General features: G+C 36.1%; 1 long non-coding RNA gene across 6 annotated transcripts in view; it reads left to right on the plus strand.

Moving 5' to 3' along the window:
* Positions 1 to 5,274, plus strand: part of LOC133068330 (uncharacterized) — a 45,812-nt gene extending 40,538 nt beyond the window's left edge. For all 6 annotated transcript variants that reach the window (XR_009695492.1, XR_009695488.1, XR_009695489.1 and 3 more), the window contains 4 exons: positions 196 to 325; positions 642 to 770; positions 2,635 to 2,736; positions 3,649 to 5,274. This is a non-coding gene — a long non-coding RNA (uncharacterized LOC133068330). The remainder of the gene's footprint in view (positions 1 to 195; positions 326 to 641; positions 771 to 2,634; positions 2,737 to 3,648) is intronic.
* The last annotated feature ends 12,600 nt before the right edge of the window (positions 5,275 to 17,874 follow it).

Consider the following 17,874-nt stretch of genomic DNA (forward strand, 5'->3'; position numbering starts at 1 on the left):
GAAAGATCTAAGAAGATCAATGCCTTAGAAAAAATATTTCTAAACAAATATGTTCCAAAGAGTGAGCATTTATTGTTTTTGTCATGTTGACTGCCCAGTGAATATCTTTGATGTATTTCTTATAACAGCTTGTTATAGATATTCCATTAAGAACATTTTATTTCTCAACTCCCTGACTTCCTTTGTGCTTTGTAGACTGGAAGTGATGTTAGAGAGAAGGGATATTTTGCTGCTTGGAAGTCCACTGCCACCCCAAATAAGTGCTGTTTTCGTCACTTGTATGAGCTCCTTTCTCTGGGAAAATTCACAGCAATGCTTTCTAGAGGTAATATCCAGTTGTAATAAATGTATGTTGCTAGATTATTTTTACTATGTTATTAAGCAGTTTAGAATTTTATTGCTTTTATGAGGTGTCTGTTAATCCAAAGAGTGTGAAGCATTAATAATCTGGTGAGTCATACAAGGCACTTTTCTACCCCAAATTTTTTCACTATCAGTCTTTTGAATAATATCAGAAGTATCTCAGAAGAGTGATTATATGCATTACATGCATATACATAGTGAACACTCCTGACTTGTGTATGCTGACAAATGAACTTAGCCTACTTCTCATCTAGATGCACATTTATTCTTTCCCACAGACTGACATGTTCCAAAAACTAGGTTTCATATGGATGAGCTTATTCCTTCCCCTTGAGATGAGACATAAAGAAGAGTGTTGGGAATAATTCTGCCTCCATCCTCAAAGGCCTGTGTGAATTCTCACAAAGGTAAGCATTTTGTCCTAAAGGACACTGATACCCTTTTAGGGAATTACAGTGACAGTGAGAATCTTGTCTGCATTAGTCAAACATTAAACTGGATCACTGATTGTGCTTGCTGGTCTCCATGACTTGTTAGCATCCCTATATGTCCAGTGGGATCTTTAGTGTTTAGTGACTGTCACATATCTCAGGCTCATAGTTGCTTTTATAAACATGCCACGGCCAAAGACGGTTTCAGTCATTGATCTGTTGGAAAATCTGAACCAAAGGAGTGATAGAATTATTTCTCTGATAGTTTAAGATATATAAAAGGTTAGGTAACAAAATTAGTGTTATTCTGAAATAGATTGTGATAATTTGAGGTGCCTCTTATAAACCCTAGGGTCAATACTAAGCAAATAACTCAAAAATATTTTTAAAAAGCTACCAACTAATTAAAATAGTGTGAAAAGAAGTGTCTATTTAATACAACAAGGCAGCTTAGAATGAACAGAGAAACCAAGAATATATAAGACATCTAGAAAATGGATAGGAAAATGGTAGACACAAATCTAACCACATGACAATTATATTAAATTTAAAAGACAGAAACTGGAAGATTTCATTTAAAAAATTAAGCAGGTGCACATTGCTTCTAATAGAGATACTTCAGAACAAAAAACAAACCATTTGAAAGAAAAAGGTTATTAATTATATCACACAGAGAATACCCAAAGTAAATAATAAATTTTTGAGCAAAGGTCAATGACATAATGGTAAAACCCAGCATAACCCATGGGAAAACCCATGAAACCAAAAGCTAGATTTCTGCAGATTGATGAAATTGACAAGTCTTTAGTTAGACAGGGGGTTTCCCTAGTAGCTCAGCTGGTAAAGAACCCACCTGCAATGCAGGAGACCCCAGTTTGAATCCTGTGTTGGGAAGATCTGCTAAGAAGGAATAGGCTACCCACTCTGGTATTCTTGGGCTTCCCTGGTGTCTCAGTTGGTAAAGAATCTGCCTGGAATGTGGGAGACCTGGGTTCAATCCCTGGGTTGGGATGATCCCCTGGAGAAGGGAACCACTACCCACTCCAGTATCTTGGCCTGGAGAATTCGATGGACTGTATAGTCCATGGGTTTGCAAAGAGTCAGACACGACTGAGCGACTTTCACTTTCACTAGTTAGACAAGACATAAAACACTAAACATAGCGAGGAAGCATCACTGCTGATTCTGTAGATTTCATTAGGAATGCTATTGTTTGTCTCATTTTGTTTTCCTGAGAGCTGGTGGTTGTAGAGGAAAGCAGCAGTCTGGTTGCACTTTAAGCTCAGTGACATGCTACTGATATTTAGACTCACATCGCTATTAGTGAATCTCCCTCTGTAAGACCATTTACTAAGTTACTTCTCAGTTGTTTTTGTTTTTGTTTTTGTATGATTAATTCACCAAATGGGGTTTTAATTTTAATGGCATGACGCTTTTAAGTTCATTTTTGTGACACAAGCTCCTAATGGGTTATGATAGAGTAGGCTCTCAACAAACTTTTATTGAGAATAGATATATGAGTAGACGATATAGAGTGATTTTATAAATAACCTGGCCATCTAAGCAGAACAAATAACAAATGATAGAAAAGAAACATAATTTTCAGTGGGATCCAGGTAATTCAGTCAGTTTTGGAAAAGCACCAGAGAGAAAGGCTCTGATACAAGGTCCTGATATTGAAATGTGTAGAGTTATGAGCAGCTAGCTGTAATTTCAGTGCTGTAAAACAGAGCAGGAAGCAGCTTCCAAAAGAAATCAGTATGGAAAAGGGGTGACTTCCCAACTTCAGCTGAATCGCCTTTTTCACTGGAAGTGGTGTTTCTCCCCCTCCACCCCTCAGAAGATGACTTCCTGGGATGAATGATACCAGTAAACGCCTGAAGGAAGACTCTTCAGACAGAGCCCTTTTGCCTCCCCCTTGTCTGAGGGCTGCCCTCTGAAGGTAAGGGTTTTGTCAGAATAGTCCTTGCTTTCTAGGAGCAACCACGTCTGTGTAGGAAGTTAGGTGTCAGTTTTCTGAAGATTTATGTCTTATGGCTACATTCTAATTGAAAGGCTAGATTGTGTAATGAGTTAAGAGATACAGCTTTTCTTATATACCTTCATAGTTTTTCTACATCTCAGTACATTTACAGTTAATATAAAATATTTCCTTAACTTTTCTTATCTAGTAAAGTAAACTCGGGCTTCCCTGGGGGCTCAGATGGTAAAAGAATCTGCTCGCAATGCGGGAGACTGGGTTCAATCCTTGGGTCAGGAAGATCCCCTGGAGAAGGGAATGGCAACCCACTCCACTATTCTTGCCTCAAGAATTCCATGGATAGAGGAGCCTGGTGAGCTACAGTCCATGGGGTCACAAAGAGTCAGACATGACTGAGCAACTAACATACACACACAAACTAAACTTCTTTGCTGGATCTGTTGTGTTACCAGAGAATTATTATATTCATGAGATATAGTAATTCTCAGTAATCATTAGACTGAAGGGTAGACAAGTAATTTTGCCTGAAATAATTGATTCAATGAATGAATGACCTAGCACTTTAATGAGTCAAATTCAGAGGGAAAGAGACAGATAAAAGTCTGAATTAGTTAGAGATCTCCATTTGTTGGCCAAGCAAAGGAAAAAATGTATCACCAGTGTTTGGCATCCTTGATTTTTAGAAATCTTAGTTATTTTTCTGGCCATAGCAAGTACCCAGCTGCTGAAAATGTGGCTTTCTCTGTGTATTCTGGATATATTTGTTCCAGAACACATAGAAGAAGAGTGTACAAGGACTTCATAGCCCTCGGACAGGCTCCTGAGAAAATGTGTGCCTCACCTTTGCCAATTTTCCCCACTATGTCCTTGCAGGTGATGACCACAGAGACAAGGTGGATTTGTTACTGTAGGTGCCATTACTTCTGCCACCAGCTTCTCCAATACAGTGACACAGTCTTCTTTGTGCTTGGAAACTCTTCTCTTTCCTATGTTGCAGTGGATACCTCCTGCAGATAAGAAATGGTTAACTGAGAAATGCTCATGTTGGGATATCATCGATGAGACTTTAATTTGGGCATGGTGACTGTTTCCCTTGCTTCCACTTGACTCAATCCCAGGAGCCTCAGTAGAGGAAATTATATTGCATAAGAAACTCAAAGTGATGGAATTGCTCAGTACTCCCATAAATATACATTTATAATTTTCATTTGCCATGTAGTAAATTTAAAAAATAAGATCTATTAATTTTTTTTTCAAAAATTTTCAAAGCATATTTAAATATCTAATATATAAATTAAGTGCCCTTTTCTCTCCTAATCCTATCTCCAAGTTTTCCTCTATTAAGGGAGTTGTGTGCATTCTTTAAGCAGATAGATGCGCACACACAGACACAAGCTATTTTAGGGGGTTCTGGAAGTAGAGCTATATTGTACACATTATTCTGCAAATTTGCTTTCATTTAACAGTTTTTTCAATGCCCTTTTTTTCTGTTTCAGTAATACATATCTGTGTCATCTGTTGAATGACTGCATGATTGTTTTGTACATGAAATATAATTAAATGTTTCAAACATTTCTTATTCATAGATATTTATGTTAGTACCAAATTTCTGTGCAATGAACCTCCCTATATATCAATAATTTGCATTTGTCTATTATATCATAATAAATAACTTAACAGTTAAAATACTGGGATTAAGTATATGCATATTTCAAATTTTGAAAATGACCACAAGATTTCCTTAAATACATGGTAACAACTTGATCCTCAAATGACAATGAATGAGATTGCCAACTTTCCCACAATCTCACAGATAATGAATTTTATGAATATTTGAAATCTTTGCCAGTGTGATAGCCCAAACTATTGTCTTAAATTGTACTTCTTTTGTTTTTTAGTTTGATCATTTTTTCATATGTTTATTAGCCATCTGTATTTTTTGTTTTCTTTTTATGTCCAATTTTGGGGCTGTGGGGAGGTTTTAGTCCTTCGCTGATTTCAAAGAGCTCATTTCTTATTGGGGGAATAAGCTTTGGATTGTCACGCATTGCAGACACTTTTTACACACTTTTAAGCTTCATTTTTGTTATAAGAATGTATTTGATTGTTACATGTCCAGGTATAACCATGTTCGCTTCTATGGCTTCTGAGTTCATGTCATTTTGGAAAGATATTTATACTGATCCCATAGAACTCTTCACCTATGTTAACTTCTAATTCCTTTGTGTTTTTTTAATTCAAGTTCTTAAATCACAGAAACTTTTTATTTGGAATCTTGCAGTTGCCAAGTTATCTGTCATTACCTGCGATTATTTGCCAATAATTGCCCATTTGTCTGTACTGCCATCTTGCACATGTGCTATAGTCTCATCTGTGACGGGCGCCATTTCTGTTCTGTGGGTCTGTGTGTCTCTTCTTCTGCCTCCTGTCTCGTGTCTTCTCGTTAGAAGAAATTACAGTTTAGACTGCAATTTCATCAACTTTTAATAAATTAATTTAGCAGAGAATTGGTTTTTAATAATAGTCTTCCTATTCAAGGATAAGGTATGTCCTTCTTTTTATTCAATAATTTTAATTATTGTTAATATTTTCACTTTGTGTCAGGAGTATCTTCTTTCAGTTTATTTTCTTACTTGATAATTTTTCTGTATCTGAAAAGTTTTGTGTTGTTTTAGGGGTAAGTGGTCTCCTTCCTCTTTTTCATGGAGTTTCTTTTTTTTTTTTTTTTTTTTTTTCAAATTACATACTAAATCCTTTGAAAATACTGATAGTTGTGATTCTTCTCTCCCAGATTATCTGGATTTTAGTTATGTTGATAAAATTTACTGACTGGTAGTTTCAGAGCACTTCAACAATTGTGGAAATATCACCCACCCTTGATTTAGTTAGGTTTTAATGGACCCTTCTTGGTTTGACTAGCATGTTGTTTCTGGTCTATTATGCAAAAAGACTCTCAGAGACAGCTATGAGCAAGCAAAGTTGAGTTTATTAAAACTACAGCAGAAAGGGAAAACAGCACTTTGACAAGGTTTAGGAGTATTTCAAAAGCAGGAAATTAAGATCATGAGGGATGGGATGATGGTTTAGGGTAGGATTTTCAAGGCAGAAAACTTGTCTTGTTGTTTAGTCACTAAGTCACATCTAACTCTTTTGCAACCCCATAGCTCCTCTGTTCATAGGATTTCCCAGACAGGAATACTGGAGTGGGTTGCCATTTCCTTCTCCAGGGGATATTCCCGACCCAGGGATTGAATCCGCATCTCCTGCATTGGCAGGTGGTTTTCTTTACCACTAAGTCACCAGGGAAGCAAGGAACTGGTTAGGAGTGGGCAAAATTCATCCTGTGAGAGTTTAAACTTGGTGAAAGAGTAAGATGAAAACATTGATTGAATTTAGATAAACTTTTGTCTGATGAATGAGCTATTTCCCTATGTGAATAGTATGTTATCAGTGATAGAAGAACTGTACGCATAGATGAACAAACTGAGTGCATTTGTTGGTTTACAGTTCTGTCTTGTTTATAAGACCCTACCGGGGGTGGTATCAGGTCTTAGTTCCAATAGGTAAGTTATTTTGATGTAAATCGTCTCAGTCATCAAAATGCTAACTTTAAATTTGAGATTCTTATATATTATGTTAGGTGAACTCTCTTACCTTTTATGTATTTCTTGAGGAATTTTAATCAAAACCAAGTGGTGGATGTAACCAAATGCTTTTTGCATAAACAATTAAACTCCTTAAATTTTTGTCATTGTGAAATAGTCCATTTTTAGTATTGAAATTTTTTTGTTCCTTTTATTGTTCATTCAACAAACTCCTTTTGGTTAAAAAAGTGTTGCTTTTTAAATTTACTATTGAAATATGAGTATCTTAGTTTGATTTGGAATTTTTGCAGGCATACTGCTAACTGAAATTCATCTGTAATTTTATTTTTTGTTCTATTTTTGTCATGTTTGTATATTGGATTTTCTGCTTGTGTTTAAATAATTTCAGGATTTTCTTTTTAGTCTATGCTCTAGAACAGGTTGAAAGCTTTAGCTTTCATCAGCAGTTAAACAAACACATAATTTAAATCATCTGAACTCTCCTTTGTTTTTGGTGTTTTGGAATAGAACTCTCCTTTGTTTTTAGTGGTTTTCACATTTTCTATGGTTATTACTTATTTTTTGTTTTATACCTTACAGGTAACTTGTTTCCTAGTAGAAACACACAGTAGAATGAAGTAATACAAAATGTTCATTAATTTTTCTCATTTCAGCTAATATCCATTTTCATCCATTTTGGTTATTTCTGCTATGTCTTTTTTAATGTAATGAGTTTGACTCATGGATTTTTAGTATCACTAGCTGTCCATTCCCCTGTTCCCCAGTCAACTCTCTGGTATTACTTATCAGTGTATCTTTTTAATGTTTTAATTTATTTATTTTTTCTACATTCCCTTGTGGTTTTTTCCTAATGAATTCTTAAGCATGTGTAATTCATTTATTTTAAGTTGTTCTTGGTAATGAAAGACTTCCTCTGTTCTGATTTTTATAAAAATTCATAATTAATACATTGTAAGCATACAGAGTATAAGGAGAAAAGAACTCTGACCTTGCAAATACCGGTAATCTATGTTCTACCACATTTTGCCATATTCACTTCATGCTGCTTTTAAAGTATTTGAAATAAGTTAGAGAATTCATAACACTGATTTCCTCCAGAAGCATTTTATATTTTTCATTTTTAAAATCATAATATATGTTACAAAATTCAAAATTTACAAAGGGATTTTCAGTGAAAGGTAATTTACCTTTTCAGTTCTATCTTCCATAGTCACCCAGTTTTCCTTTCCTGGAGACAGCTAGTGTTGTGGTTTCCCGTGTCTCCTTTCAAACATATATATACACACATCACACATACCCACACATACTTTCGTAATGTTATGTACTTCCTTTTATTTTATACATTTAAGTAATATATAAATATTTTAACATTTCTAACAGATATCTCATATCAGTAATGAGAACTTTCTAACTTTTTAATATTTATACTTCTATGCAGGTAAAATTTATATAGTTAAATGCATGTATCTTGATTGTGTAATTCATTGAGTTTTCTTAAAAGTACATATCCTTCTGGCTTACTTCACTCTGTATAATGGGCTCCAGTTTCATCCATCTCATTAGAACTGATTCAAATGAATTCTTTTTAATGGCTGAGTAATATTCTATGGTGTATATGTACCACAGCTTCCTTATCCATTCATCTGCTGATGGGCATCTAGGTTGCTTCCAGGTCCTGGCTATTATAAACAGTGCTGCGATGAACATTGGGGTGCATGTGTCTCTTTCAGATCTGGTTTCCTCGGTGTGTATGCCCAGAAATGGGATTGCTGGGACATATGGCAGTTCTATTTCCAGTTTTTTTAAGAAATCTCCACACTGTTTTCCATAGTGTCTGTACTAGTTTGCATTCCCACCAACAGTGTAAGAGGGTTCCCTTTTCTCCACACCCTCTCCAGCATTTATTGCTTGTAGACTTTTGGATAGCAGCCATTCTGACTGGTGCGTAATGATATGGAATTTAGAAAGATGGTAACGATAACCCTATATGCAAAACAGAAAAAGAGACACAGAAGTACAGAACAGACTTGAACTCTGTGGGAGAAGATGAGGGTAGAATGTTTCGAAAGAACAGCATGTATATTATCTATGGTGAAACAGATCACCAGCCCAGGTGGGATGCATGAGACAAGTGCTCGGGCCTGGTGCACTGGGAAGACCCAGAGGAATTGGGTGGAGAGGGAGGTGGGAGGGGGAATCGGGATGGGGAATACGTGTAACTCTATGGCTGATTCATATCAGTGTATGACAAAACCCACTGAAATGTTGTGAAGTAATTAGCCTCCAACTAATAAAAAAAAAAGAATTCAATAAAAAAAAAGTATATATCCATGTAACTATTACCTTATTCAGGAAGTAGAATGTTTTTATTACTTGAGAATTTCCTCTACTACTTCCTTCCTCCTAAGCCTAATTCTCATAGGAGACAATATTCTGATTTCTATCATCATAGATTAGTGTTACCTGTTCTTGCAATTAATTAAATGGAATCACACAGTATATGTCTGACTACTTCCACTCATCTTAATGATATTGAGATTTACACGTATTATTCCCTGTACCAGTAGGTTTACATTTTTTTCTATTTGATTGTAGAGTAATATTCCATTGAATGGGACTATTACAGTTTATTATTCATTCTCCTGTTGATGGGCATAAGAGTTGTTTCCAGTTTTTAGCTATTTTTAATATGTTGGCAAATCTTTTATGCAATTACCTAAAAATGGAATTTGCTTGATTGTAAGATATAGTTTGCTTAATTTTATAAGACACTGTCAAAGAGTTTTCTAAATAGGTGGAAACTTTTCACAATCACCACCTGTGATATATGATATTTTCTACAATCCATCATCACCAACGTTTGAAGTTGTCATTCTTTTACTCAGTTGAATAAGTGTGAGATGTTATCTTATTGTGACTTCGGTTTACAGTTTGGTCACTTAAGAAGATAAATTTTTATGAGATTAGCTGCCAGTTATAAATCTTTGGTAAAGTTTCTGTTTAAATTTTCCCAAAATTTTATTTATCATTTTGAAGTAATTTTTAGACTTACAATTTTCAAAAATAGTACAGAGAATACTTGTATATTCTTTACCTTGATTTTCTAATGTTAACATCTTATATAACCATTATTATAATGTTAATACTTAAGCAATCTTTGAAATATGTAAATACTATTGGTTAGTCTGAAGACCATAATTTTATTTTATTGTTTACCCCGTGGATGTTTGTCACATGGTTTTTTTAATTAATCAATTTATTTTAATTGGAAGCTAATTATTTTACAATATCATGGTGGTTTCTGCCATACATCAACCTCAATCTGCCATGGGTACACATGTGTCCCTCCATCCTGAACCCCCCCTCCCACTTCCCTCCCCATCCCATCCCCCTGGGTTGTCCCGAAGCACCAGCTTTGGGTGCCCTGATCATGCATCGAACTTGCAGTGGTAGTCACTTTTACATCTGGTAATATACATCTTTCAATACTGTTCTCTCAAATCATCCCACTCTTGCCTTCTCCCACATAGTCCAAAAGTCTGTTCTTTATATCTGTCTCTTTTCCTGCCTTGCATATAGGATTGTCATTACCATCTTTCTAAATTCCATATATATGCATTAATATACTGTATTAGTGTTTCTCTTTCTGACTTAACTTCACTCTGTATAATTGGCTCCAGTTTCATCCATCTCATTAGAACTGACTCAAATGACTCAGTCATGTACAACTCTTTGTGACCGCATGGACTACAGCTTGCCAGACTTCCCTGTCCCTCACCAACTCCCAGAGCTTGCTCAAACTCATGTCCATCAAGTCAGTGATGCCATCCAACCATCTCATCCTCTGTTGTCCCCTTCTCCTCCTGCCATCAATCTTCCCCAGCATCAGGGTCTTTTCCAGTGAGTCAGTTCCTCACATCAGGTGGCCAAAGTATTGAAGTTTCAGCTTCAGTATCAGTCCTTCCAATAAATATTCAGGACTGATTTCCTTTAAGATGGACTGGTTGGATCTCCTTGCAGTCCAAGGGTAGAGTCTTCTCCAACACCACAGTTCAAAAGCATCAATTCTTTGATGCTCAGCTTTCTTTATAGTCAAATTCTCACATCTATACATGACTACTGGAAAAACCATAATTTTGACTAGATGAACCTTTGTTTGCAAAGTAATGTCTCTGCTTTTTAATGTGCTGTCTAGGTTAGTCATAGCTTTTCTTCCAAGAAGCAAGTGTCTTTTAATTTCATGGCTGCAGTCACCATCTGCAGTGATTTGGAACCCACAAAATAAAGTCTGTCATTGTTTCCCCATCTATTTTCCATTAAGTGATAGGACCGGATGCCATGATCTTGGTTTTCTGAAATTTGAGCTTTAAGCCTACTTTTTCACTCTCTTCTTTCACTTTTATCAAGAGACTCTTTAGTTCCTCTTCACTTTCTGCCATAAGGGTGGTGTCATCTGCATAAATGAGGTTATTGATATTTCTTCTGGCAATCTTGATTCTAGCTTGTGCTTCATCCATCCTGGCATTTCGCATGATGCACTCTGCATATAAGTTAAGTAAGCAGGGTGACAGTATACAGCTTTGACGTACTCCTTTCCCAACTTGAAACCAGTCTGTTGTTCCATGTCTGGGTCTAACTGTTGCTTCTTGACCTGCATACAGGTTTCTCAAGAGGCAGGTGAGGTGGTATAGTATTCCCATCTCTAAGATTTTCCTGTTTGTTGTGATCCACACCGTCAATGGTTTAGTATAGTCAGTGAAGCAGAAGTAGATGGTTTTGTGGGATTCTCTTGCGTTTCTATGATTCAGCAGATGTTGGCAATTGAATTTCTGGTTCCTCTGCCTTTTCTAAATCCAGCTTGTACATCTGGAAGTTCTCAGGTCATGTCCTGTTGAAGTCTAGCTTCAAGGATTTTGATCATTACCTTGCTAGCATGTAAAATGACCACAATTGTGGTGGTGTTTGAACATTCTTTGGGATTGGAATGAAAGTGACCTTTTCCAGTCCTGTGTCCACTGATGAGTTTTCTAAATTCACTGACATACTGGCTGCAGCACTGTTAACAGCATCATCTTTTAGGATTTTAATTGGCTCAATTGGAGTTTCATCACTGGATAAAATGCTTTAAAGCTTCTTTGTAGTTTTCTTTAAATCTTGTGGATTTTGTGCAATTTTTGCTTTATAAAATTTGATACTATGGTATTTAAGCTTAATGGAGTCAATTCAATTTTATCTTCCTGTGGATTGCAATCATCTTATTTTTCTATTGAAAGCTCTTTTTAAATCTCTGGTATGTTATTTTGAATATTTTAAAATTTAATATCACTTTTTGGATGAGATACTATAATCTTATTATTCTCATTTATATGACAGGCAGTGCTGTTTTTATTTGCATATGTCATTTTATAATCCTCTCTTGTTTTAAAGTGACTTATGGTGTTTAAATGACTTTAATCTGTTTTTATGTAACTTGTGTTTCCTCCATTTTACTCATTTAGAAAATATATTGCATGTGTGTTTTGCTTAGGTTACATACATATCTTTAAGTTATATGGTGAAGCAAACATATATTTTAATTTGATCAACTTAATAGAGGCTTTCTTTTTTGAAAAAAGAAAATATCACCTATCTAGGGTGTGTCTTCTAATTATTTTCTCCCAGCAATGGACAGCTATTTGGGATCCAGTATCAGGTTGCCTATTTTAGGACAAGGGGAGTCTGGTCACTGTACTCTTCTTTCCCTTCCAACCCAACTTTGGGAACTCAAGGAACACCTAGTCCACCCTCTGTCCCCGCCCCCAGTTCTCAAGAGCCCTGCTCATACACTGCACTGTGTGCTCAGTGGCCACGGCTATCCACTGGGAAGCAGCATTGACTGCTTTCCTGTGAATGATCCCATTATCTACTTGGTAATGCTCTGTTCCCACCACCTCTGTGCCACAGCATTGCACTGGGTTTAGGGCAGCCAAGAGTGGAGAAGAGACTTGTATGATACTGTATGATATCACTTAAGTGCAATTTAAAAACAATACAAATGAATGCACATGTGAAATAAAAACAAACTCACAGATTTAGGGGTTTCATTGGTGGCTCACTGATGAAGAACCTGCCTGCCAATGTAGGAGATGTGGGTTCAATCCTTGGGTCAGAATGATCCCCTGGAAGAGGAAATAGCAACCCACTCCAGTATTCTTGCCTGGAAAATCTCATGGACAGGGGAGCCTGACAGGGTACAGTCCATGGGGTCACAAAGATTCAGACACGTCTTAGCAGCTACACAGATGGATTCCTTATTCATGTAATAAAATAATTAATAAGTATGACAATAAATCTTTTTATTATTAAGTGCACAATTAAAGGTGGTAGATTGTGTGCTGAAATGTTTGTAAATCTTGAACTTTATAAATTTTCCAATTAACCCATACGTTTTAGAATAGTACAAATTTGACACATAATATATGTAATATATTTTATATATGTGCCTAAATTGTGAACATACTTATACTGCCTTTCTCAAATTGCTCTTTTAAATAATAAATGTCTTTATAAACAGATAAAGCAGCTTGGCGTGAACAGATGCTGGGAACAACAGCAATGGTAGTCATTATAGTAACTGATTGAGGCAAAATTTGAACCCAGATATACCTTAACTGCAGAACTATTTGCTTAACCATTTTACCTCGATTCTGTCCACATCCTTGCTTCATTTTGTTGGCATAATCTCAGATTTTAGTCCCCTAGTTACATATTGCATTTGTATAACTATCTTTAATTTTAATATCCTTACAAATATATTTATTACACAAAGTCAAATTAGTGAATTTATTTCATCATTGGATTCTGTTTTGCAGTACCAGATACACTGTATAATCAACAATAATTACATATCAAAGAGAATTTGATTGTCACCTCTCGCTCCGTGGTACTTCCTTCACATCACTTTTAACTTTTTTCCCCCATTGGAAGTAGTATAGTCTCAAAAAGAACTGTTCAAGAAACACTCAGGAAATAATATAATTCCTCAACCTTGATATTATTAGCCACTCTTTGCATTTCCTCATAATTGTCTTGATTAGTCATATCCCTTGCTTATAAGTGAAACATATACTACACAATACCTTGTAAGGGGAAAAGGAAATTCTTTCTCTGTGGAATCCAGGAGTCCAGGATCTAAAGAAGCATCTGACTTCTGCTCATTTCTCATCTCTTGGTTATGTTTCTTGGCTTTAATTCTGCATCTTTTTAATTTAGATGACTGGCAAAAAAAAAAAAATTAAGTTCTAAAGTCAGTTTATCTATTTTGCAATTTGAGTAAAATGTGAACTTTTTTCTCCCCATTTCTATGTAGAAGTCCAAGAGTGGAGGAGTGGGCCTGCCTTGAGTCACTAAGATGTTCATTGACTCAAAAAAGAGGAACCATGAGTAGTCTGGTTATATCCCCAGTGGTGGTAGGGTACCTCTTGATTATCAGCTCTTCCAATACCTCATAGTATAGAAGAGAATGTCCTCTAGGAGAAAGGGAAAGGGAGTTAGTTGCAAAAATGGCCAGGCAGCTATAAAGTTTAAGTGCGACTACCTGCTACCTGTGTGCCAAGTGCTCTAATGCAAGCCTTTATGACCATACATGTCAATAATTACCACAGGCTTACATTATCAAACAATCCTACATTTCACCAAATATGCATTATAATCTGACAGACAACAGGAAGGACTCCCTCCCTGCTCAAGTATGTTCAGTGATCAAAAGAGTTCAGTTTTCTAGGGCTTTAAAAGCTATATGATGACAGTAGTTGGAGAGTTCCTTCTTTACGGACTATTATGACTTAAAAATCCCTTCTATCAGGACTTTAGGATTAGGCTTTAGATTTCAAATTTGTATATGCAGTTCTGTTGAAGCACATAGGCAATTTGATTGAGGAGACATCTTGAGATATGAAACATAATTGGGCATTATTATTTATCATGGTATTTAAATCAAGACTCTACCTTTAGAGAAAAAGTAGTTATTTCTGTCTTGGCCTCAGGCTGCTGAAATGAGTAATAATGCATCACTTACTTCCTGAGGCAATAACCTCCTAAATGGACTCTTTTAAGGGTCAGTGATTCAGGAAATAAGTGTACATCTGGAGGTGTTGGTGAAGATTTCTCATCTCACTCTGACTTGGAAAGAATATGGCTATTGCAAATTTTCTACTTTCATGACCATTTGACCTTCAGATTCCTACATTTTATACGCAGAAAAGACTCTACAAAGCTGTGTGCTATTCCCTGCTCTTAAAAGAGCAGCTTGGGATGGCACTTATTTCATTGTGGCGGCATCATTGTGGCTGACTACCACATTGTCAACATTATTACATTTTTTGATAAAGATCCAAAGACTTCAGGTCATGAATATCCAAAAGGCTATGTTAATGCACCACATTGGTATAATCTCGAAATTATTGGCAATTTTCCATTGGAAAGCCCAACCAGTTAGACATAGGATATAAGAGTATGGTAGAACTTTCTCAAAGGAACTAGGGAGTAAAGAATGTAATATATGTTAGGCACACAAATTATTCCTTTTTGCTTTGATTCCTTTCCACTGAAAGGAGCTCCCAACCTCCACCCTGCCTGCTCATCCTTCATCTCAGTGAGGCTCTTTTCAGGCTATTGTAGAATAGAGTGTATAAAATTAAATTAATATTTCTCTTCCTAACACTTATAAACAAAAGGAACAAACTTGAAAAAGAAACTGTGTCTCTAATATATAATAAAAATTGGACATTGGCCTGTACAACAAATGGAAAGGTTTCATCCACCTAAATGAAAATAGTACCAGATGAAGGAAAACACTGGAGACCATTCATTTCTCTAATTGCAATTAGAGTACCAATTTTTAAATTTTATTTGCAGACATATAAATGCAATATTAACAACTCTTAGAAGAAGCAGCTACTTTTGTTCTGAGTAGACCATAGGGGAAGCAGTACCAACTGCGTGTTATATTTATACAATTTAAAATGGCAGGGCTTGGTATTTTCTGTCTCTGACCTCTAACTGAGAATCCTGCTCTAGACAGCATACCTGGTGTCAGACCACAGGGAACCCTCTTCAGCATGTTCCAAACTCTTCTAGGTAACATTGACCTTCTCTACCCGGGTTTAGAGGACAATTAGATTCATCATTAACAAAAGTAGAGACATAATTTGAGAAAAAGTTAGAAAAAATATTATCTACATAAAACTTCAGGGAGAAGTTATGTCATCATTCTTAGACTTCTTTGTAATTTTGTTTAGTTATTGTTTTTATTTGAATTACTGTCAATGTTTCATCCTTGATAAACTGTAAGCTTGAGACTGTCTTTTTCATATTAAGATACTAGTACTTCTCATGCTTTTCTGGTCATGGTATGTGTTCAATAAATACAATGATTAAAGAAATGAGCAACTATATGTATTACATATTTAGACTATATTATATATATACACATATAAAAAGCTATATATAGATTCAAGAATATGCAACTGCATACATACACACACACATTATTCTTTCAATCTGATGTGAGTTTTAGTGAGCATGAACAAATGTGTAAAGTTCAAAGGATATAATGAAGAAACATAATTTGAGGTCAGTGTCAGAGATGCAGGTATGATATAGACAATAGGAGTGCATTAACAACTTCACATTGTCTGTCAGCACTATACTGAGTTCCATGAAATCAGCCAGAGGAAGGATTATACTCTTCTTATATCTAATACAGTACTGGGCATAGATGCATGCTATAGCAGTGCTTATCTATCGAATAAATTGCCAAAAAGGTGAATGATTGAGTGAATGGACAAAGAGGATTTGTTCCCTACCTGCTGTGGGAAGTTTCTTTTAGTTTCTCTATGAAAGAGACAGTTGTCTCTGGAGAGAACCCATAGCTAAAATTATGATGAGATTTCATTTTGGAGGTCATGATGGGTCTTTTCTTAGCCCATCTTAAAAAGATTGCAAACATAATGCTGTATATGCTTGAACTGATACAGTTCCTTCCTTTGGAAGGGTTATTTATTGTTTGACTAATATTATACATTGAATGAGCAAATAAATGCAGAAGTAGATGTGATAAGGCTATCCTTTCATTACCAGTTAATGAAATTTTGCTATGTACCAGCCTCATGCTTACCCTGCATCTATTGTCATCTTGCTTATAAAATCTGTGTGTGTACATCTAGGTATGGCTTACATCCACTTAAAGAGAAACTCCAATGTTTGGAGCTCAAGGAAGGTGTCTTGGGACATACATTGCCCTAGTGACAGAGCAGCTACCTCTACCACAGCTGGGTAGAATGGCTACTCCAATAAAATATAAGCTTACTCCCTCACATAGCTCCACCTGCTTTTTCTCTGCCCTTTAAATCCCTGATTCTGGCTGAGATGTAATAAGCATTAAATGGTTATGGTCCACTTTCATGCCTTGTCTCCAGATACTCAGAAACCTCTAAAATTAAAAAATCAGAAAACTAAAACTATAGAACAGTTTATTTTATATAGTTACTAAATAACCAGAAATAAGCTGAAGTGTAAGAAAGTAAGGGGAGTATGTCACTTAATGAAATCACATGTAGGGAAGAAAAACACCGAGGGGGAGAAAACAATGTAAGAATCATCATCATAAACACTATTTTTATTGAACCAATCTATTCTAGCCCCTGTGTGTTCAATCACTTAGTCATGCTCAACTTTTTGAGTCCCCATGGACTCCTTTGTCCTTGGAATTTTCTAGGCAAGAATACTGGAGTGGGTTGCCATTTCCTACTCCAGGGGTTCTTCCTGACCCAGGGATCGAACTTATGTCTCCTGAATCTTCTGCACTGGAAGGTGGATTTTTCACCACTAGGATCACTTGGGAAGCCCCTATGGTTGCTGCTTAATGTAATCCTGCCGTGTCATCTTTAGAGCAAACCTAGATATTATTTTCTCTATCACAAAAAAATATTTACTTTAAGGTAAATAACTACCAAGTAGCATATATATTAGTGTCTTCCCTGGTGGCTCAGACGGTAAAGTGTCTACCTACAATACAGGAGACCTGGGTTTGATCCCTGGGTTGGGAAGATCCCCTGGAGAAGGAAACAGCAACCCACTCCAATACTATTGCCTGGAAAATCCCATGGACAGAGGAGCCTGGTAGGCTATAGTCCATGGGGTCGCAGAGTCGGACATGACTGAGCGACTTCACTTCACTAGCATATATATTAGTCTTAACTTTGAACTTCTGGATTCAAAGCCCACATTCTAGGATATCACTCTGTGTACCATCATAGAGTATGCTTTAAATTCATCGATTCACCCTAAAAATATTTGTGGATCATGTAGTATGAGAAAGTTACTCTTCTAGGCAGTGGATAAATAGCTGCGAGCGAGATAGTAATCATGGAAATAGAATATATTAGTAGGTGCAATTGCATACTCATTAAGGAAATGAGCACCAGAATAGATTTCCTGGATTCCAGTTCCCATT

Source organism: Dama dama, chromosome 13, assembly GCF_033118175.1.
Source record: "Dama dama isolate Ldn47 chromosome 13, ASM3311817v1, whole genome shotgun sequence".
NCBI lineage: Eukaryota > Metazoa > Chordata > Mammalia > Artiodactyla > Cervidae > Dama > Dama dama.